Below are 23,775 nucleotides of genomic sequence, written 5' to 3'. Positions count from 1 at the left end.
ACATAATTTGACCTTGTGCAGGGTCGCACTTGGTTTGGAAATGAAGCCTTGAAACAGACAGTACATGGGTAAGATGGTCCAGCTTTGATTTGTGATTTGAACACAGATATGGCCTCGTTGATCACACTGTTGTCGCTCTCTTGGGTTTGTATGTTCACCCATCTGTATTTCCTTTTTATTTTCATGGCACATCTCATATTGTGCATAATCCTGAATGCAAGATTACTTTGATACCTGTCTCGCATTAGTTGTTTCATAGTTGTCTGTGTCTTACTCTGAATGCGTTGTCACGTGCATAACGCTAGTCACTCGAGATCTCTGTCTCTCTCTGAATTCTGGGCTCTCTTGATACCTTTAGTGATATAGCTTTTGCTTTTGTCTAAATTCAGCATTGTCACAGTAGCGTCTTTTAATATATTGTTGTTGTTTCTTTCTAAATTCATTGTTCTCACAGTAGCGCCTTTTAATATATTGTTGTTGTTTCTTTCTAAATTCATTGTTCTCACAGTAGCGCCTTTTAATATATTGTTGTTGTTTCTTTCTGAATTCATCGTTCTCACAGTAGCGCCTTTTAATATATTGTTGTTGTTTCTTCTGAATTCATCGTTCTCACGTAGCGTCTTTTAATATATTGTTGTTGTTTCTTTCTAACTGTAGCATTCTCAGAAAAACGTCTTTTAACATATTGTTTTTGTTTGTTTCTGAATTCATCATTTTCACAGTAACATCTTGTAATATATTGCTGTTGTTTCTGTCTGAATTCATCATTCTCAAAATAACGTCTTTTATATACTGTTGATGTTTCTGTCTGATTCAGGATTGTTTATATGCCTCGCTTGTGCAGATTTTTTCTTTTCTTTGTAATCTTTATTTGAAGCATATTTTTGTCGTTCTTTCCTTTTTGGTTTTCTTTTCTCTGATTTCTGGGTTTCTCTGATGCCATTAATCTTCTTTTCATTTTGTGCCTTTGTTGTTTATTAACCTTTTTCAGTTTTTGTAAAACTATATCAGAAAGATCACAGGCAGCAACATTTGTTATTGCAGCATTTGATTGACATGAAAAAGCATCATTTGATGGAAAGAAATTTAATTCACTGCATAGTTCTTCAGTTGGTATATTAGGAGGTTCATTCTGATCTTCATATGATGTGAAATTAGTCATGTGGACTTCTTTTTGTTTCACCAGTGGCGTACAAATGGACATTTGACAAAAGATGTTCTCAGTCAGACCAGTGGTTGTGTTTCTCCTTGGAGTAGAGGAGTTTGCTTCATCAACAGTTGTATCAGAGTGAGTAGGTGCCACAGCAGTGGCAGCTGTTGATCTGCAGACTGTGTCTGTGATAGTATCACTCAGGTTGACTGTGCTCATACTGTAGAACTGCACAGGCTTCAGTTCATAGGTACAAGAGGGTGATATCTCCATCCCTTCATAAGAATCCTGGAGCCTCTTAATCATGTCACTGAGGAGTGTAAATTTCAGCATCACAGCTGTACCACGATTACGTGACTGTAGTGGTAGAGGAAGACCACTGGCTGTTCTGGAGTGTGGATCAAAGAAACCATATTTGCCTGATGTGGATCTGAACACTGCGATACACAATCCACTCATAATCAGTAAGGCATACTGCACATCTGACAACAGGCAGCTCAGTCCTGCTTCTAAGCTGAGAAAGGTATCTACTGCCTCCTCTGGAGGTTCTTCAAATGTCCCATACCGGGAAGGCTGTGTCATGTCGACATGATACATAGACCTGCGAGCATCAACTTTGTCTGGCAGCTCATCGGTTGCCAAATGAATACTCTTGGGAATCTTTCTTGGCCTCTTTGTACATCACATCACCTTTATCCAAGACCAGATTAAGGTCAGCTGTAGTTATGTTTTCATTCTCATGAAGGAAAGCAAGAAATGTGAGTGAGTTACATGTGCACTGACTGTTTCTGGAGTCTCCATATTTGGGATGAGCCTGACTGTGAGATGCACAGACATGTGTTACAGAGGGCTGGTTTTCAAGGTTCACTCTTTCTGCATGAGATGGCCCTGCCACATCACTGTGATGGCCTCTTTTCACAATATCAGCATAACCCACCTGCGGGGCACTTGACACCTCAGGTGGTCTCTATGGTTTACCTGATGTTCATTAAATGCATGCTGCAATCCAGTCTTTACAGCATCTGCATAGGATACCCGTTTTACATGTGCAGGAACATGTCGACCTGCCTGTTTGACACCATCAGCATTGGTCTTTGCAGACACACGGTCTTCTGCAGAGCTCTGAGGAGAATCACACTCAGTTTGTTCACATGTTGGTACTTTGTGAAACTCATGGAACTTCTTCCAGCGTTGTTTTGCAGCTTGTGACTTTTTCTGCTTTTTTGGCATTTTTACACACCTTTAAGTGTTTCTGTTAGTCTTAGAAATGTATTCAAAAAACAAGAGTGGCACACAGCAGGAGATGTTTTCTTTGTCTTTATATTTCAGTTTTTATTTCTCAGAAACAATGTCTTTGTTTGTTTGACAGTTTGTCAGTCGAGAGAATATTATGTACTCTCTTTATTGGCTTGGCACAACTTAGCAGCAAGCCCAGAATGAAAAACAGGTAGAGAGAAAATTTAGAAGAGAGAATAGACAGAGCAGGAGAGACACGGCTGGGAAATGACAATCAAACCGTGAATTAGAGTTTTCTTTATTTGTTCAGTTTGTTCTCAGGTAGAGGCAATATGCACTCTTTATTGCTTTAATGGCTTGGCATTTTTCAGCAGCAAGCCAAGAGTGAAAAACAGGTAGAGAGAAAATTTAGCAGAGAGAACAGGCAGAGCAGGAGAGACACGGCTTGGAAATCAAACCGCAGAGTTTTCTTTGTTCAGTTTGTTCAAAGGTTGAGGCAAAATATGCACTCTTTATTGCTTTATTGGCTTGTGCATTTCTCAGCAGCAAGCCAAAGAGTGAAAAACAGGTAGAGAGAAAATTTAGCAGAGAGAACAGAGAGAGCAGGAAAGACACGGTTTTGAAATCAAACCGTAGAGTTTTCTTTGTTTGTTCAGTTTGTTCAAAGGTTGAGGCAAAATATGCACTCTTTATTGCTTTATTGGCTTGTGCATTTCTCAGCAGCAAGCCAAAGAGTGAAAAACAGGTAGAGAGAAAATTTAGCAGAGAGAACAGACAGAGCAGGAGAGACACGGTTTTGAAATCAAACCGCAATAAGATTCTTGGTTTGGCAAAATTTCTCACAAACCACAGGGTGAAATACAGATGGAAAGAAGGCAGAGACAACAGGTGGAGCAGGACAGAGGATAGAGGGGATGGGGGGTTGGGATGTGACAGAGAAGACTGGAGATCTGGTCCTTGTTCTTCTGCACACTGTGAACAAAAAAGAAGAAAAAAATAATAATTTTATTAAAATTATATCACATGGTAATTGTATGAACTAATTGTGACTACTGAAAAAGGACAAAACAAATATTGAAGCTAAACTGTTGTTGGCTGCCATGTGCAAAAAGTTGCATAATTGGGCACTTTTTAAAAGAATATTTATTTAAATTCAGCAATAATATTTTTAATACAAATATGATTGAGTGAATCATTAACTAATCACATGTAGTGTGACTACAAAAATGTACGAAAAAAATATTTTAGCCCAATTGTTAAGCTGCACTTATGTGTATTTATTATAAAATTGTGTTTAAAAGGTCTAGTTGAATGAAAGATTGAACCCATCACTTTACAGCTTATAAAAGTCAGATTATTTTTTTATTTTGGTATACTTCTCTTACAGTATGTGCACACCTACCAGGCAAAGCACAGATGTCAGTCAAGTTCCTGAAAGTGTAAGACGAGAAATAATGTTAGTTGTCTGTACAGTATTATCAGACTAACAGAAATACAAAGCCCACATGACATGATACACTGAACTTATAGTCAGCAGGTTATGGAATAATATAGCACACCAACAGACACAGCAACCATTTTATAATTCAAACTAATTACCTGAAGTATTTCCACTTATGTAAGGCTACTGTTCGACTGTTACTAGCCTTAGCATTGCTGCTAGCGCTAGCATTCCGGCTAGCATTAGCACTTCAGTTAGTGTTAGCACTGCAGCTAGCGTTAGCATTGCAGCTAGCATTAGCAATGCTGCTAGCGCTAGCACTCTTACTGTTAAAACTGAGCCACAATGGCAATAATAAAGCTCATTTGTTACTTTTGTCTCACTGACCGCCAAGAAATATCACAGGAATATCACAGGAATATTCTTTTTGTCAGTTAACAACTGCTAGTGCTAGTGTTAGCACTATAGCTAGCGTTAGCATTGTTGCTAGCATTAGCATCGTTGCTAGCATTAGCATTGAAGCTAGCGTTAGCACTGCTGCTAACAGCAAAACGTCATAAACAAATATAAATGATAGCGAAGGTTATTCTTTTTTCTTTCTTTCTTTATTCTTTGAACTCTGTTGGACTTGATATGTGAGTTTAAATGTCAAACATGTATTTTTTATCATCATAAAAATAAAACAGTGCAGTACTGAGTGTACTGTACTTACCACAGCAGAGAGCAAAGCGGAATGATGACAGTTGGTCCAGTGATGGGTTAAAAATAAATGAGGCGTTCAGGTGGTGCTTGGAAATTTGAACATCAGTTTGAACAGCAATAATGAGCATATACATGTCTGTGTTAGTCTCTGTGTGTAAGAGACATAGAGAGATAGAGGGAAAAAATCCACTAGACTAGTGTACAAATTGGTACTTTTTGTATAAGCGAATGAGTGACATACAGAAAAATATGGCAACTGGCATTACATGAGCAAATAAAAAGTATTTCATTTTGAACTGTTTTGTGGGTTTTATTTTAAGACTACTTTAAGTTTGTTAGTGGGGAGATAAACTATACAGACTATAAACACAGACAATAAAGGAGATTAGATTAGTTAAACGTTAGTTAAAATGTGGGAAAATCAACTACAGACAGGTAGATGCTGTAAGCTTTAATTATCCAGTCAGAAAGGATGATTTTAAAGTCATCAACTGACTCCAACTGCCCAGATCTGAAAAACCTATGTGCCAATCACAATGCTCTACTTAGTTGGCATATACTAACTACTGACCCCTGTCAAAACTGTCTTATTGTACCTATTGAAAAAGTTAATCTTACTACAACTGCTTAGATGCAGCAGACATTTTTAGGTTTAACCTTGGCAGAGTGAGAGAGAGCTCGTTAAGCAGGCAGGTGTGAGCCTGGTTGCTATAGTGACTGCACCCAATGGCACGCACACAGACATGCACCTCACTTTTGCTGCTTAAAATGAACAGAAAAGTCAGTCTGAAACAAATCGCTCCCAAATGAAAAGTACACGTCGTATTGACGAAATTCTTTCACCGTGAGCGCCAGCAATGTCTAGTCTACTGAATTCTCAGTTTTCATGCCTGTGGAGTTTATTATATGGACGTGGTGACAATGGAAAGACACCATGCTCTTCTGATTTTCAAACGAACCTTCTGAGCCATTTTAACATTAGAGTCTATGGAAGAGTTGGAGGGACGAGGCTGTGCATTGGTGACATTTATGAAAGAACCATAACACCTAGTACAATAGTAAACACATTGGATGAAAGAGGACAGCGATGGCTACGTTTTGAGGGTAAAATGATGGCTGTAGAGCAAACGCTGCGGACACAGCAGCAGTTTTAAAAAAAATTTTAAGATTAATTTTTTTGCTCCTCTCACTCTAGCAGTTGAGCTGTCTCACTCTAGCCCCAACATTCCGTCCCATACACACCCATTATAAACTCTGAAACGGCTGAAAAAACATCATGAAACTTAAACTGGAACTGAAGAAAAAGTATAACAGATATTGAAAAGATAAATACAAGTTGAATAGTTGAATGTCTTGTCTTCGTTTTAAAGTTTGAATGGTGGCTCTATGTCAACCTATGTTGAAGTAGATACAGTTTGAAAATGAGTAAGTTGAATGAGGATTTGAAGGGTCTCCCCATTGAAATACATGGGAAATTTTTGTTGAAAAAAGTTGAATAAAATTAAAAATATAAATGTTAAAAATGAGAAAATAGAAGCAGTCATGTCCAAAAGAAGAGGAATCTAACGGTGTTTGAATGGTTTTTCTAAGTTGAACGGTTTTGAAGGAGATAGACTACAAAAAACGTACGGAATATATAATAAAATATAACTAGAAAGTGCATTTTCTGAAGAAACTGCAGTGTGAATGCTTGAATCTGAATGTATGCACTGAAATGAATTAATTGCTGAATTTTAAGTTAAAATAAAAATGTTGAATGAGCTGGAAAATACAGAGTTTTTAACCTGAAAACAAAAGTGCAGAACTTTTGAAAGCTGATGTTCACACAGAAGTTGGAAAATAGCTGAAAAGTTTTTAAATTAAAATTTGGAAAACCTAAGAAATGAGAACAGAAAATTTAGAGTCAGAAAACATCTGAATGAATATTAAAAGTTCATATACTTTGAATCACTGAATGACTAAAGTGTAATTCCTCCACTTGGATCCACACAGTTTTAAAGGTTTACATCTCTGAGCTTTGAAAGACATGCTGTTGGAAGGAGAACAACGATGGCTTCGTTTTGAGGGTAAAATGATGGCTGTAGACCAAACACTGTGGACACAGCAGCAGTTGAAAGAGAAGTGTTTAAGATGATTCTTGGCACAGTGAGAGACAGAGCTCGTTAGGCAGGCAGGTGTGAGCCTGGTTGCTATAGTGACTGCACCCACTGGCTCCATACACACGCGCACAGACATGCACCTCACTTTTGCTGCTTAAAATGAATAGAAAAGTCAGGTCGAAACAAATCGCTCCCAAATGAAAAGTACAGGTCCTATTGACAAAATTCTTTCACCGTGAGCGACAGCAATGTCCAGTCTACCTAATTCTCAGTTTTCATGCCTGTGGAGTTTATTATATGGACGTGGTGACAGTGTAAAGACAGCCTGTACTTCTGATTTTCAGACAAACTTTGTGAGACATTTTAACATTGGAGTCTATGGAGGAGTTGGAGGGAGGAGGCTGTGCATTGGTGACATTTATGAAAGAACCATAACACCTATTATTATAATAAACACATTGGATGAAAGAGGACAGTGATGGCTACGTTTTGAGGGTAAAATCATACCTGTAGAACAAACGCTGCGGACACAGCAGCAGTTTTAAAAAAGATTTTCAGATTAATTTTTTTGCTCCTCTCACTCTAGCAGTTGAGCTGCCTCACTCTAGCCCCAACATTCCGTCCCATACACACCCATTATAAACTCTGAAACGGGTGAAAAAACATCATGAAACTTAAACTGGAACTGAAGAAAAAGTATAATAGATATTGAAAAGATAAATACAAGTTGAATAGTTGAATGTCTTGTCTTCGTTTTAAAGTTTGAATGGTGGCTCTACGTCAATGTATGTGGAAGTAGATACAGTTTAAAGAGGAGTGAGTTGAATGAGAATTTGAAAGGTCTCCCCATTGAAATACATGGGAAATTTTTGTTGAAAAAAGTTGAATAAAATTAAAAATATAAATGTTAAAAATGAGAAAAATAGAAGCAGTCATGTCCTAAAGAAGAGGAATCTAACGGTGTTTGAATGGTTTTTCTAAGTTGAACGGTTTTGAAGGAGATACAGTACAAAAAACGTACGGAATATATAAAAATAATAAAATAGAAGAACTAGAAAGTGCATTTTCTGAAGAAACTGCAGTGTGAATGCTTGAATCTGAATGTATGCACTGAAATGAATTAATTGCTGAATTTTAAGTTAAAAATGTTGAATGAGATGAAAAATACAGAAATTTGCACCTGAAAACAAAAAAGCTGAACTGCTAAAAGCTGACATCCACAGAGAAGTAGTTGGAAAAGAGCTGAAAATGTTTTAAATGTAAATTAGAAAAACCTAAGAAATGAGAAAAGAAAATTTAGAGTCAGAAAACATCTGAATGAATATTAAAAGTTCATATTCTTTGAATCACTGAATGACTGAAATGTGATCCCTCCACTTGGATCCACACAGTTTAAAAAGTTTATATTTCTGAGCTTTGAAAGACATGCTGTTGGAAAGAGAACATCGATGGCGACGTTTTGAGGGTAAAATGATGGCTGTAGGGCAAACACTGTGGACACAGCAGCAGTTGAAAGAGAAGTGTTTAAAATGAATCTTGGCACAGTGAGAGAGAGAGCTCGTTAAGCAGGCAGGTGTGAGCCTGGTTGCTATAGTGACTGCACCCAATGGCCCCATACACACGCAGACATGCACCTCACTTTTGCTGCTTAAAATGAACAGAAAAGTCAGGCCGAAACAAATCGCTCCCAAATGAAAAGTATAAGTCGTATTGACAAAATTCTTTCACCGTGAGCGGCAGCAATGTCTAGTCTACCTAATTCTCAGTTTTCATGCCTGTGGAGTTTATTATATGGACGTGGTGACAGTGTAAAGACAGCCTGCTCTTCTGATTTTCAAAGGAACTTTCTGAGCCATTTTAACATTGGAGTCTATGGAGGAGTTGGAGGGAGGAGGCTGTGCTTTGGTGACATTTATGAAAGAACCATAACACCTAGCACAATAGTAAACACATTGGATGAAAGAGGACAGCGATGGCTACGTTTTGAGGGTAAAATCATACCTGTAGAGCAAACGCTGCGGACACAGCAGCAGTTTTAAAAAAGATTTTAAGATTAATTTTTTCGCTCCTCTCACTCTAGCAGTTGAGCTGTCTCACTCTAGCCCCAACATTCCGTCCCATACACACCCATTATAAACGCTGAAATGGCTGAAAAAACATCATGAAACTTAAACTGGAACTGAAGAAAAAGTATAACAGATATTGAAAAGATAAATACAAGTTGAATAGTTGAATGTCTTGTCTTCGTTTTAAAGTTTGAATGGTGGCTCTATGTCAACGTATGTTGAAGTAGATACAGTTTGAAAATGAGTAAGTTGAATGAGGATTTGAAGGGTCTCCCCATTGAAATACATGGGAAATTTTTGTTGAAAAAAGTTGAATAAAATTAAAAATATAAATGTTAAAAATGAGAAAAGTAGAAGCAGTCATGTCCAAAAGAAGAGGAATCTAATGGTGTTTGAATGGTTTTTCTAAGTTGAACGGTTTTGAAGGAGATACAGTACAAAAAACGTACGGAATATATAACAAAATATAACTAGAAAGTGCATTTTCTGAAGAAACTGCAGTGTGAATGCTTGAATCTGAATGTATGCACTGAAATGAATTAATTGCTGAATTTTAAGTTAAAAATAAAAATGTTGAATGAGCTGGAAAATACAGAGTTTTTAACCTGAAAACAAAAGTGCAGAACTTTTGAAAGCTGATGTTCACACAGAAGAAGTTGGAAAATAGCTGAAAAGTTTTAAATTAAAATTTGGAAAACCTAAGAAATGAGAACAGAAAATTTAGAGTCAGAAAACATCTGAATGAATATTAAAAGTTCATATTCTTTGAATCACTGAATGACTAAAGTGAATCCCTCCACTTGGAACCACACACTTTTAAAGGTTTACATCTCTGAGCTTTGAAAGACATGCTGTTGGAAAGAGAAGAACGATGGCTTCGTTTTGAGGGTAAAATGATGGCTGTAGAGCAAACACTGTGGACACAGCAGCAGTTGAAAGAGAAGTGTTTAAGATGAATCTTGGCACAGTGAGAGACAGAGCTCGTTAGGCAGGCAGGTGTGAGCCTGGTTGCTATAGTAACTGCACCCAATGGCTCAGTACACACGCACACAGACATGCACCTCACTTTTGCTGCTTAAAATGAACAGAAAAGTCAGGTCGAAACAAATTGCTCCCAAATGAAAAGTACAGGTCCTATTGACAAAATTCTTTCACCGTGAGCGGCAGCAATGTCCAGTCTACCTAATTCTCAGTTTTCATGCCTGTGGAGTTTATTATATGGACGTGGTGACAGTGTAAAAACACCATGCTCTTCTGATTTTCAAACGAACCTTCTGAGCCATTTTAACATTAGAGTCTATGGAGGAGTTGGAGGGAGGAGGCTGTGCTTTGGTGACATTTATGAAAGAACCATAACACCTAGTACAATAGTAAACACATTGGATGAAAGAGGACAGCGATGGCTACGTTTTGAGGGTAAAATCATACCTGTAGAGCAAACGCTGCGGACACAGCAGCAGTTTTAAAAAAGATTTTCAGATTAATTTTTTCGCTCCTCTCACTCTGGCAGTTGAGCCTTCTCACTCTAGCCCCAACATTCCGTCCCATACACACCCATTATAAACTCTGAAACGGCTGAAAAATCATCATGAAACTTAAACTGGAACTGAAGAAAAAGGATAATACATATTGAAAAGATAAATACAAGTTGAATAGTTGAATGTCTTGTCTTCGTTTTAAAGTTTGAATGGTGGCTCTATGTCAACGTATGTTAAAGTAGATACAGTTTGAAAATGAGTAAGTTGAATGAGGATTTGAAGGGTCTCCCCATTGAAATACATGGGAAATTTTTGTTGAAAAAAGTTGAATAATTTAAAAATATAAATGTTATAAATGAGAAAAGTAGAAGCAGTCATGTCCAAAAGAAGAGGAATCTAACGGTGTTTGAATGGTTTTTCTAAGTTGAACGGTTTTGAAGGAGATAGATGCCAAAAAACGTACGGAATATATAATAATAAAGATTACAACAACAATACTGTGAATGCTTTTACAAGCATTCACACTAACTAGAAAGTGCATTTTCTGAAGAAACTGCAGTGTGAATGCTTGAATCTGAATATATGCACTGAAAAGAATTAATTGCTGAATTTTAAGTTAAAAATGTTGAATGAGATGAAAAATACAGAAATTTTCACCTGAAAACAAAAGTGCTGAACTGCTAAAAGCTGAAATCCACACAGAAGAAGTTGGAAAAGAGCTGAAAATGTTTTAAATGTAAATTAGAAAAACCTAAGTAATGAGAAAAGACTATTTAGAGTCAGAAAACATCTGAATGAATATTAAAAGTTCATATTCTTTGAATCACTGAATGACTAAAATATGATCACTCCACTTGGATCCACACAGTTTTAAAGGTTTACATCTCTGAGCTTTGAAAGACACGCTGTTGGAAAGAGAAGAACGATGGCTTCATTTTGAGGGTAAAATGATGGCTGTAGGGCAAATACTGTGGACACAGCAGCTGTTGAAAGAGAAGTGTTCAAGATGAATCTTGGCAGAGTGAGAGAGAGCTCGTTAGGCAGGCAGGTGTGAGCCTGGTTGCTATAGTGACTGAGCCAGGGGCTCCATACACACGCACACAGACATGCACCTCACTTTTGCTGCTTAAAATGAACAGAAAAGTCAGGCCGAAACTAATCGCTCCCAAATGAAAAGTACAGGTCCTATTGACGAAATTCCTTCACCGTGAGCGGCAGCAATGTCCAGTCTACCTAATTCTCAGTTTTCATGCCTGTGGAGTTTATTATATGGACGTGGTGACAGTGTAAAAACACCATGCTCTTCTGATTTTCAAACGAACCTTCTGAGCCATTTTAACATTAGAGTCTATGGAGGAGTTGGAGGGAGGAGGCTGTGCTTTGGTGACATTTATGAAAGAACCATAACACCTAGTACAATAGTAAACACATTGGATGAAAGAGGACAGCGATGGCTACGTTTTGAGCGTAAAATCATACCTGTAGACCAAACACCGTGGACACAGCAGCAGTTTTAAAAAATATTTTCAGATTAATTTTTTTGCTCCTCTCACTCTAGCAGTTGAGCTGTCTCACTCTAGCCCCAACATTCCGTCCCATACACACCCATTATAAACTCTGAAATGGGTGAAAAAACATCATGAAACTTAAACTGGAACTGAAGAAAAAGTATAACAGATATTGAAAAGATAAATACAATTGAATAGTTGAATGTTTTGTCTTCGTTTTAAAGTTTGAATGGTGGCTCTATGTCAACGTATATGGAAGCAGATACAGTTTGAAAATGAGTAAGTTGAAGGAGAATTTGAAGGGTCTCCCCATTGAAATACATGGGAAATTTTTGTTGAAAAAAGTTGAATAAAATTAAAAATATAAATGTTAAAAATGAGAAAAATAGAAGCAGTCATGTCCAAAAGAAGAGGAATCTAACGGTGTTTGAATGGTTTTTCTAAGTTGAACGGTTTTGAAGGAGATAGACTACAAAAAACGTACGGAATATATAATAAAATATAATAATAATAATAATAAAGATTAGAAGAACAATACTGTGAATGCTTTTACAAGCATTCACACTAATAATAACTAGAAAGTGCATTTTCTGAAGAAACTGCAGTGTGAATGCTTGAATCTGAATGTATGCACTGAAATAAATTAATTGCTGAATTTTAAGTTAAAAATGTTGAATGAGATAAAAAAAAACTTGTTTTCAGTTTAAAAATTAAAAGTCCTGAACTGCTAAAAGCTGAAAATCACACAGAAGAAATTGGAAAATAGCTGAAAAGTTTTTCAATAAAAATTAGAAAAACCTAAGAAATGAGAAAAGAAAATTTAGAGTCAAAAAACCTCTGAATGAATATTAAAAGTTCATATTCTTTGAATAACTGAATGACTAAAATGTGAACCCTCCACTTGGATCCACACACTTTTAAAGGTTTACATCTCTGAGCTTTGAAAGACACAGTGTTGGAAAGAGAAGAACGATGGCTTCGTTTTGAGGGTAAAATGATGGCTGTAGAGCAAACACTGTAGACACAGCAGCAGTTGAAAGAGAAGTGTTTGAAATGAATATTGGCAGAGTGAGAGAGAGCTCGTTAGGCAGGCAGGCAGGTGTGAGCCTGGTTGCTATAGTGACTGCACCCACTGGCTCCATACACACGCGCACAGACATGCACCTCACTTTTGCTGCTTAAAATGAACAGAAAAGTCAGGTCGAAACAAATCGCTCCCAAATGAAAAGTACAGGTCCTATTGACAAAATTCTTTCACCGTGAGCGACAGCAATGTCCAGTCTACCTAATTCTCAGTTTTCATGCTTGTGGAGTTTATTATATGGACGTGGTGACAGTGTAAAGACAGCCTGTACTTCTGGTTTTCAAACGAACCTTCTGAGCCATTTTAACATTAGAGTCTATGGAAGAGTTGGAGGGAGGAGGCTGTGCATTGTTGACATTTATGAAAGAACCATAACACCTAGGACAATAGTAAACACATTGGGTGAAAGAGGACAGCGATGGCTACGTTTTGAGGGTAAAATCATACCTGTAGAGCAAACGCCGCGGACACAGCAGCAGTTTCAAAAAATATTTTAAGATTAATTTTTTTGCTCCTCTCACTCTAGCAGTTGAGCTGTCTCACTCTAGCCCCAACATTCCGTCCCATACACACCCATTATAAACTCTGAAATGGCTGAAAAAACATCATGAAACTTAAACTGGAACTGAAGAAAAAGTATAACAGATATTGAAAAGATAAATACAAGTTGAATAGTTGAATGTCTTGTCTTCGTTTTAAAGTTTGAATGGTGGTTCTATGTTAACGTATGTGGAAGTAGATACAGTTTAAAGAGGAGTGAGTTGAATGAGAATTTGAAGGGTCTCTCCATTGAAATACATGGGAAATTTTTCTTGAAAAAAGTTGAATAAAATTAAAAATATAAATGTTATAAATGAGAAAAATAGAAGCAGTCATGTCCAAAAGAAGAGGAATCTAACGGTGTTTGAATGGTATTTCTAAGTTGAACGGTTTTGAAGGAGATAGAGTACAAAAAACGTACGGAATAGATAATAAAATAGAATAAAGATTACAACAACAATACTGTGAATGCTTTTACAAGCATTCACACTAATAATAAAGATTAGAAGAACAATACTGTGAATGCTTTTACAAGCATTCACACTAATAATAAAGATTACAACAACAATACTGTGAATGCTTTTACAAGCATTCACACTAATAACTAGAAAATGCATTTTCTCAAGAAACTGCAGTGTGAATGCTTGAATCTGAATGTATGCACTGAAATGAATTAATTGCTGAATTTTAAGTTAAAAATGTTGAATGAGATGAAAAATACAGAAATTTGTACCTGAAAACAAAAAGCTGAACTGCTAAAAGCTGACAACCACAGAGAAGAAGTTGGAAAAGAGCTGAAAATGTTTTAATTGTAAATTAGAAAAACCTAAGAAATGAGAAAAGAAAATTTAGAGTCAGAAAACATCTGAATGAATATTAAAAGTTCATATTCTTTGAATCACTGAATGACTAAAATGTGATCCCTCCACTTGGATTCACACAGTTTACAAGGTTTACATCTCTGAGCTTTGAAAGACACGCTGTTGGAAAGAGAAGAACGATGGCTTCGTTTTGAGGGTAAAATGATGGCTGTAGACCAAACACTGTGGACACAGCAGCTGTTGAAAGAGAAGTGTTCAAGATGAATCTTGGCACAGTGAGAGAGAGCTCGTTAGGCAGGCAGGTGTGAGCCTGGTTGCTATAGTGACTGAGCCAGGGGCTCCATACACACGCACACAGACATGCACCTCACTTTTGCTGCTTAAAATGAACAGAAAAGTCAGCCCCAAACAAATCCTTCCCAAATGAAAAGTACATGTCGTATTGACGAAATTCTTTCACCGTGAGCGGCAGCAATGTCTAGTCTACCTAATTCTCAGTTTTCATGCCTGTGGAGTTTATTATATGGACGTGGTGACAGTGGAAAGACACCATGCTCTTCTGATTTTCAAAGGAACTTTCTGAGCCATTTTAACATTGGAGTCTATGGAGGAGTTGGAGGGAGGAGTCCGTGCTTTGGTGACATTTATGAAAGAACCATAACACCTAGTACAATAGTAAACACATTGGATGAAAGAGGACAGCGATGGCTACGTTTTGAGGGTAAAATCAGACCTGTAGAGAAAACGCTGCGGACACAGCAGCAGTTTTAAAAAAGATTTTAAGATTAATTTTTTCGCTCCTCTCACTCTAGCAGTTGAGCTGTCTCACTCTAGCCCCAACATTCCGTCCCATACACACCCATTATAAACTCTGAAACGGCTGAAAAAACATCATGAAACTTAAACTGGAACTGAAGAAAAAGTATAACAGATATTGCAAAGATAAATACAAGTTGAATAGTTGAATGTCTTGTCTTCGTTTTAAAGTTTGAATGGTAGCTCTATGTCAACGTATGTTGAAGTAGATACAGTTTAAAGAGGAGTGAGTTGAATGAGAATTTGAAGGGTCTCTCCATTGAAATACATGGGAAATTTTTGTTGAAAAAAGTTGAATAAAATTAAAAATATAAATGTTATAAATGAGAAAAATAGAAGCAGTCATGTCCTAAAGAAGAGGAATCTAATGGTGTTTGAATGGTTTTTATAAGTTGAACGGTTTTGAAGGAGATAGAGTACAAAAAACGTACGGAATATATAATAAAATATAATAATAAAGATTACAACAACAATACTGTGAATGCTTTTACAAGCATTCACACTAATAACTAGAAAATGCATTTTCTCAAGAAACTGCAGTGTGAATGCTTGAATCTGAATGTATGCACTGAAATGAATTAATTGCTGAATTTTAAGTTAAAAATGTTGAATGAGATGAAAAATACAGAAATTTGTACCTGAAAACAAAAAAGCTGAACTGCTAAAAGCTGACAACCACAGAGAAGAAGTTGGAAAAGAGCTGAAAATGTTTTAATTGTAAATTAGAAAAACCTAAGAAATGAGAAAAGAAAATTTAGAGTCAGAAAACATCTGAATGAATATTAAAAGTTCATATTCTTTGAATCACTGAATGACTAAAATGTGATCCCTCCACTTGGATCCACACAGTTTACAAGGTTTACATCTCTGAGCTTTGAAAGACACGCTGTTGGAAAGAGAAGAACGATGGCTTCGTTTTGAGGGTAAAATGATGGCTGTAGACCAAACACTGTGGACACAGCAGCTGTTGAAAGAGAAGTGTTCAAGATGAATCTTGGCACAGTGAGAGAGAGCTCGTTAGGCAGGCAGGTGTGAGCCTGGTTGCTATAGTGACTGAGCCAGGGGCTCCATACACACGCACACAGACATGCACCTCACTTTTGCTGCTTAAAATGAACAGAAAAGTCAGCCCCAAACAAATCCTTCCCAAATGAAAAGTACATGTCGTATTGACGAAATTCTTTCACCGTGAGCGGCAGCAATGTCTAGTCTACCTAATTCTCAGTTTTCATGCCTGTGGAGTTTATTATATGGACGTGGTGACAGTGGAAAGACACCATGCTCTTCTGATTTTCAAAGGAACTTTCTGAGCCATTTTAACATTGGAGTCTATGGAGGAGTTGGAGGGAGGAGTCCGTGCTTTGGTGACATTTATGAAAGAACCATAACACCTAGTACAATAGTAAACACATTGGATGAAAGAGGACAGCGATGGCTACGTTTTGAGGGTAAAATCAGACCTGTAGAGAAAACGCTGCGGACACAGCAGCAGTTTTAAAAAAGATTTTAAGATTAATTTTTTCGCTCCTCTCACTCTAGCAGTTGAGCTGTCTCACTCTAGCCCCAACATTCCGTCCCATACACACCCATTATAAACTCTGAAACGGGTGAAAAAACATCATGAAACTTAAACTGGAACTGAAGAAAAAGTATAACAGATATTGCAAAGATAAATACAAGTTGAATAGTTGAATGTCTTGTCTTCGTTTTAAAGTTTGAATGGTAGCTCTATGTCAACGTATGTTGAAGTAGATACAGTTTAAAGAGGAGTGAGTTGAATGAGAATTTGAAGGGTCTCTCCATTGAAATACATGGGAAATTTTTGTTGAAAAAAGTTGAATAAAATTAAAAATATAAATGTTATAAATGAGAAAAATAGAAGCAGTCATGTCCTAAAGAAGAGGAATCTAATGGTGTTTGAATGGTTTTTATAAGTTGAACGGTTTTGAAGGAGATAGAGTACAAAAAACGTACGGAATATATAATAAAATATAATAATAAAGATTACAACAACAATACTGTGAATGCTTTTACAAGCATTCACACTAATAACTAGAAAATGCATTTTCTCAAGAAACTGCAGTGTGAATGCTTGAATCTGAATGTATGCACTGAAATGAATTAATTGCTGAATTTTAAGTTAAAAATGTTGAATGAGATGAAAAATACAGAAATTTGTACCTGAAAACAAAAAAGCTGAACTGCTAAAAGCTGACAACCACAGAGAAGAAGTTGGAAAAGAGCTGAAAATGTTTTAATTGTAAATTAGAAAAACCTAAGAAATGAGAAAAGAAAATTTAGAGTCAGAAAACATCTGAATGAATATTAAAAGTTCATATTCTTTGAATCACTGAATGACTAAAATGTGATCCCTCCACTTGGATCCACACAGTTTACAAGGTTTACATCTCTGAGCTTTGAAAGACACGCTGTTGGAAAGAGAAGAACGATGGCTTCGTTTTGAGGGTAAAATGATGGCTGTAGACCAAACACTGTGGACACAGCAGCTGTTGAAAGAGAAGTGTTCAAGATGAATCTTGGCACAGTGAGAGAGAGCTCGTTAGGCAGGCAGGTGTGAGCCTGGTTGCTATAGTGACTGAGCCAGGGGCTCCATACACACGCACACAGACATGCACCTCACTTTTGCTGCTTAAAATGAACATAAAAGTCAGCCCCAAACAAATCCTTCCCAAATGAAAAGTACATGTCGTATTGACGAAATTCTTTCACCGTGAGCGGCAGCAATGTCTAGTCTACCTAATTCTCAGTTTTCATGCCTGTGGAGTTTATTATATGGACGTGGTGACAGTGGAAAGACACCATGCTCTTCTGATTTTCAAAGGAACTTTCTGAGCCATTTTAACATTGGAGTCTATGGAGGAGTTGGAGGGAGGAGTCCGTGCTTTGGTGACATTTATGAAAGAACCATAACACCTAGTACAATAGTAAACACATTGGATGAAAGAGGACAGCGATGGCTACGTTTTGAGGGTAAAATCAGACCTGTAGAGAAAACGCTGCGGACACAGCAGCAGTTTTAAAAAAGATTTTAAGATTAATTTTTTCGCTCCTCTCACTCTAGCAGTTGAGCTGTCTCACTCTAGCCCCAACATTCCGTCCCATACACACCCATTATAAACTCTGAAACGGGTGAAAAAACATCATGAAACTTAAACTGGAACTGAAGAAAAAGTATAACAGATATTGCAAAGATAAATAAAAGTTGAATAGTTGAATGTCTTGTCTTCGTTTTAAAGTTTGAATGGTAGCTCTATGTCAACGTATGTTGAAGTAGATACAGTTTAAAGAGGAGTGAGTTGAATGAGAATTTGAAGGGTCTCTCCATTGAAATACATGGGAAATTTTTGTTGAAAAAAGTTGAATAAAATTAAAAATATAAATGTTATAAATGAGAAAAATAGAAGCAGTCATGTCCTAAAGAAGAGGAATCTAATGGTGTTTGAATGGTTTTTATAAGTTGAACGGTTTTGAAGGAGATAGAGTACAAAAAACGTACGGAATATATAATAAAATATAATAATAAAGATTACAACAACAATACTGTGAATGCTTTTACAAGCATTCACACTAATAACTAGAAAATGCATTTTCTCAAGAAACTGCAGTGTGAATGCTTGAATCTGAATGTATGCACTGAAATGAATTAATTGCTGAATTTTAAGTTAAAAATGTTGAATGAGATGAAAAATACAGAAATTTGTACCTGAAAACAAAAAAGCTGAACTGCTAAAAGCTGACAACCACAGAGAAGAAGTTGGAAAAGAGCTGAAAATGTTTTAATTGTAAATTAGAAAAACCTAAGAAATGAGAAAAGAAAATTTAGAGTCAGAAAACATCTGAATGAATATTAAAAGTTCATATTCTTTGAATCACTGAATGACTAAAATGTGATCCCTCCACTTGGATCCACACAGTTTACAAGGTTTACATCTCTGAGCTTTGAAAGACACGCTGTTGGAAAGAGAAGAACGATGGCTTCGTTTTGAGGGTAAAATGATGGCTGTAGACCAAACACTGTGGACACAGCAGCTGTTGAAAGAGAAGTGTTCAAGATGAATCTTGGCACAGTGAGAGAGAGCTCGTTAGGCAGGCAGGTGTGAGCCTGGTTGCTATAGTGACTGAGCCAGGGGCTCCATACACACGCACACAGACATGCACCTCACTTTTGCTGCTTAAAATGAACAGAAAAGTCAGCCCCAAACAAATCCTTCCCAAATGAAAAGTACATGTCGTATTGACGAAATTCTTTCACCGTGAGCGGCAGCAATGTCCAGTCTACCTAATTCTCAGTTTTCATGCCTGTGGAGTTTATTATATGGACGTGGTGACAGTGGAAAGACACCATGCTCTTCTGATTTTCAAAGGAACTTTCTGAGCCATTTTAACATTGGAGTCTATGGAGGAGTTGGAGGGAGGAGTCCGTGCTTTGGTGACATTTATGAAAGAACCATAACACCTAGTACAATAGTAAACACATTGGATGAAAGAGGACAGCGATGGCTACGTTTTGAGGGTAAAATCAGACCTGTAGAGAAAACGCTGCGGACACAGCAGCAGTTTTAAAAAAGATTTTAAGATTAATTTTTTCGCTCCTCTCACTCTAGCAGTTGAGCTGTCTCACTCTAGCCCCAACATTCCGTCCCATACACACCCATTATAAACTCTGAAACGGGTGAAAAAACATCATGAAACTTAAACTGGAACTGAAGAAAAAGTATAACAGATATTGAAAAGATAAATACAAGTTGAATAGTTGAATGTCTTGTCTTCGTTTTAAAGTTTGAATGGTGGCTCTATGTCAACGTATGTTGAAGTAGATACAGTTTGAAAATGAGTAAGTTGAATGAGGATTTGAAGGGTCTCCCCATTGAAATACATGGGAAATTTTTGTTGAAAAAAGTTGAATAAAATTAAAAATATAAATGTTAAAAATGAGAAAAGTAGAAGCACACAATTCCAAAAGAAGAGGAATCTAACGGTGTTTGAATGGTTTTTCTAAGTTGAACGGTTTTGAAGGAGATAGTCGGCGAAAAACGTACGGAATCGGAAATAATAATAATAAAGTTTAGAAGAACAATACTGTGAATGCTTTTACAAGCATTCACACTAACTAGAAAGTGCATTTTCTGAAGAAACTGCAGTGTGAATGCTTGAATCTGAATGTATGCACTGAAATGAATTAATTGCTGAATTTAAGTTAGGAATTTTGAATGAGATGAAAAATACAGAAATTTGCACCTGAAAACAAAAGTGCTGAACTGCTAAAAGCTGAAATCCACACAGAAGAAGTTGGAAAAGAGCTGAAAATGTTTTAAATGTAAATTAGAAAAACCTAAGTAATGAGAAAAGAAAATTTAGAGTCAGAAAACATCTGAATGAATATTAAAAATTCATATTCTTTGAATCACTGAATGACTGAAATGTGTGATCCCTCCACTTGTATCCACACAGTTTAAAAGGTTTACATTTCTGAGCTTTGAAAGACACGCTGTTGGAAAGAGAAGAACGATGGCTTCGTTTTGAGGGTAAAATGATGGCTGTAGGGCAAACACTGTGGACACAGCAGCAGTTGAAAGAGAAGTGTTCAAGATGAATCTTGGCAGAGTGAGAGAGAGCTCGTTAAGCAGGCAGGTGTGAGCCTGGTTGCTATAGTGACTGAGCCAGGGGCTCCATACACACGCACACAGACATGCACCTCACTTTTGCTGCTTAAAATGAACAGAAAAGTCAGCCCCAAACAAATCCTTCCCAAATGAAAAGTATAAGTCGTATTGACAAAATTCTTTCACCGTGAGCGACAGCAATGTCTAGTCTACCCAATTCTCAGTTTTCATGCCTGTGGAGTTTATTATATGGACGTGGTGACAGTGGAAAGACAGCCTGCTCTTCTGATTTTCAAAGGAACTTTCTGAGCCATTTTAACATTGGAGTCTATGGAGGAGTTGGAGGGAGGAGGCTGTGCTTTGGTGACATTTATGAAAGAACCATAACACCTAGGACAATAGTAAACACATTGGATGAAAGAGGACAGCAATGGCTACGTTTTGAGGGTAAAATCAGACCTGTAGAGCAAACGCTGCGGACACAGCAGCAGTTTTAAAAAAGATTTTAAGATTAATTTTTTCGCTCCTCTCACTCTAGCAGTTCAGCTGTCTCACTCTAGCCCCAACATTCCGTCCCATACACACCCATTATAAACGCTGAAACGGCTGAAAAAACATCATGAAACTTAAACTGGAACTGAAGAAAAAGTATAACAGATATTGAAAAGATAAATACAAGTTGAATAGTTGAATGTCTTGTCTTCGTTTTAAAGTTTGAATGGTGGCTCTATGTCAACCTATGTTGAAGTAGATACAGTTTGAAAATGAGTAAGTTGAATGAGGATTTGAAGGGTCTCCCCATTGAAATACATGGGAAATTTTTGTTGAAAAAAGTTGAATAAAATTAAAAATATAAATGTTAAAAATGAGAAAAATAGAAGCAGTCATGTCCAAAAGAAGAGGAATCTAACGGTGTTTGAATGGTTTTTCTAAGTTGAACGGTTTTGAAGGAGATAGACTACAAAAAAACGTACAGAATATATAATAAAATATAATAATAACTAGAAAGTGCATTTTCTGAAGAAACTGCAGTGTGAATGCTTGAATCTGAATGTATGCACTGAAATGAATTAATTGCTGAATTTTAAGTTAAAAATAAAAATGTTGAATGAGCCTGAAAATACAGAGTTTGTAACCTGAAAACAAAAGTGCAGAACTTTTGAAAGTTGATGTTCACACAGAAGAAGTTGGAAAATAGCTGAAAAGTTTTTAAATTAAAATTTGGAAAACCTAAGAAATGAGAACAGAAAATTCAGAGTCAGAAAACATCTGAATGAATATTAAAAGTTCATATTCTTTGAATCACTGAATGACTAAAATATGATCCCTCCACTTGGATCCACACAGTTTTAAAGGTTTACATCTCTGAGCTTTGAAAGACACGCTGTTGGAAAGAGAAGAACGATGGCTTCACTTTGAGGGTAAAATGATGGCTGTAGAGCAAATACTGTGGACACAGCAGCTGTTGAAAGAGAAGTATTCAAGATGAATCTTGGCAGAGTGAGAGAGAGCTCGTTAGGCAGGCAGGTGTGAGCCTGGTTGCTATAGTGACTGAGCCAGGGGCTCCATACACACGCACACAGACATGCACCTCACTTTTGCTGCTTAAAATGAACAGAAAAGTCAGGTCGAAACAAATCGCTCCCAAATGAAAAGTACAGGTCCTATTGACAAAATTCTTTCACCGTGAGCGACAGCAATGTCCAGTCTACCTAATTCTCAGTTTTCATGCCTGTGGAGTTTATTATATGGACGTGGTGACAGTGTAAAGACACCATGCTCTTCTGATTTTCAAAGGAACTTTCTGAGCCACTTTAACATTGGAGTCTATGGAAGAGTTGGAGGGAGGAGTCTGTGCTTTGGTGACATTTATGAAAGAACCATAACACCTAGTACAATAGTAAACACATTGGATGAAAGAGGACAGCGATGGCTACGTTTTGAGGGTAAAATCATACCTGTAGAGCAAACGCTGCGGACACAGCAGCAGTTTTAAAAAATATTTTAAGATTAATTTTTTCGCTCCTCTCACTCTAGCAGTTCAGCTGTCTCACTCTAGCCCCAACATTCCGTCCCATACACACCCATTATAAACTCTGAAACGGCTGAAAAAACATCATGAAACTTAAACTGGAACTGAAGAAAAAGTATAACAGATATTGAAAAGATAAATACAAGTTGAATAGTTGAATGTCTTGTCTTCGTTTTAAAGTTTGAATGGTGGCTCTATGTCAACGTATGTTGAAGTAGATACAGTTTGAAAATGAGTAAGTTGAATGAGGATTTGAAGGGTCTCCCCATTGAAATACATGGGAAATTTTTGTTGAAAAAAGTTGAATAAATTTAAAAATATAAATGTTATAAATGAGAAAAATAGAAGCAGTCATGTCCAAAAGAAGTGGAATCTAACGGTGTTTGAATGGTTTTTCTAAGTTGAACGGTTTTGAAGGAGATAGAATACAAAAAACGTACGGAAGAATAAAATAGAACTAGAAAGTGCATTTTCTGAAGAAACTGCAGTGTGAATGCTTGAATCTGAATGTATGCACTGAAATGAATTATTTGCTGAATTTTGAGTTAAATATTTTGAATGAGCTGGAAAATACAGAGTTTTTAACCTGAAAACAAAAGTGCTGAACTGCTAAAAGCTGACAATCACACAGAAGAAGTTGGAAAATAGCTGAAAAGTTTTTCAATAAAAATTAGAAAAACATAAGAAATGAGAAAAGAAAATTTAGAGTCAAAAAACCTCTGAATGAATATTAAAAGTTCATATTCTTTGAATCACTGAATGACTGAAATGTGTGATCCCTCCACTTGGATCCACACAGTTTAAAAAGTTTATATTTCTGAGCTTTGAAAGACATGCTGTTGGAAAGAGAACATCGATGGCGACGTTTTGAGGGTAAAATGATGGCTGTAGAGCAAACACTGTGGACACAGCAGCAGTTGAAAGAGAAGTGTTTAAAATGAATCTTGGCACAGTGAGAGAGAGAGCTCGTTAAGCAGGCAGGTGTGAGCCTGGTTGCTATAGTGACTGCACCCAATGGCCCCATACACACGCAGACATGCACCTCACTTTTGCTGCTTAAAATGAACAGAAAAGTCAGGTCGAAACAAATCGCTCCCAAATGAAAAGTATAAGTCGTATTGACAAAATTCTTTCACCGTGAGCGGCAGCAATGTCTAGTCTACCTAATTCTCAGTTTT

At 36.8% G+C, this 23,775-nt stretch overlaps 1 long non-coding RNA gene across 1 annotated transcript; it reads right to left on the bottom strand.

The window, feature by feature from the left end:
* Window positions 1–2,453: 2,453 nt before the first annotated feature.
* On the bottom strand, window positions 2,454–5,284 carry LOC109200248 (uncharacterized). Its single transcript, XR_002060433.2, has 3 exons — window positions 4,540–5,284; window positions 3,789–3,817; window positions 2,454–3,358 (listed from the first exon to the last, which is right to left on the bottom strand). It is a non-coding gene; the product is annotated as an uncharacterized LOC109200248 (long non-coding RNA).
* Window positions 5,285–23,775: the final 18,491 nt, after the last annotated feature.

The sequence above is a fragment of the Oreochromis niloticus genome, unplaced genomic scaffold (genome assembly GCF_001858045.2).
Source record: "Oreochromis niloticus isolate F11D_XX unplaced genomic scaffold, O_niloticus_UMD_NMBU tig00000717_pilon, whole genome shotgun sequence".
NCBI classification, from domain to species: Eukaryota; Metazoa; Chordata; class Actinopteri; order Cichliformes; family Cichlidae; genus Oreochromis; species Oreochromis niloticus.
This window is presented reverse-complemented; position numbering and strand designations above follow the sequence as displayed.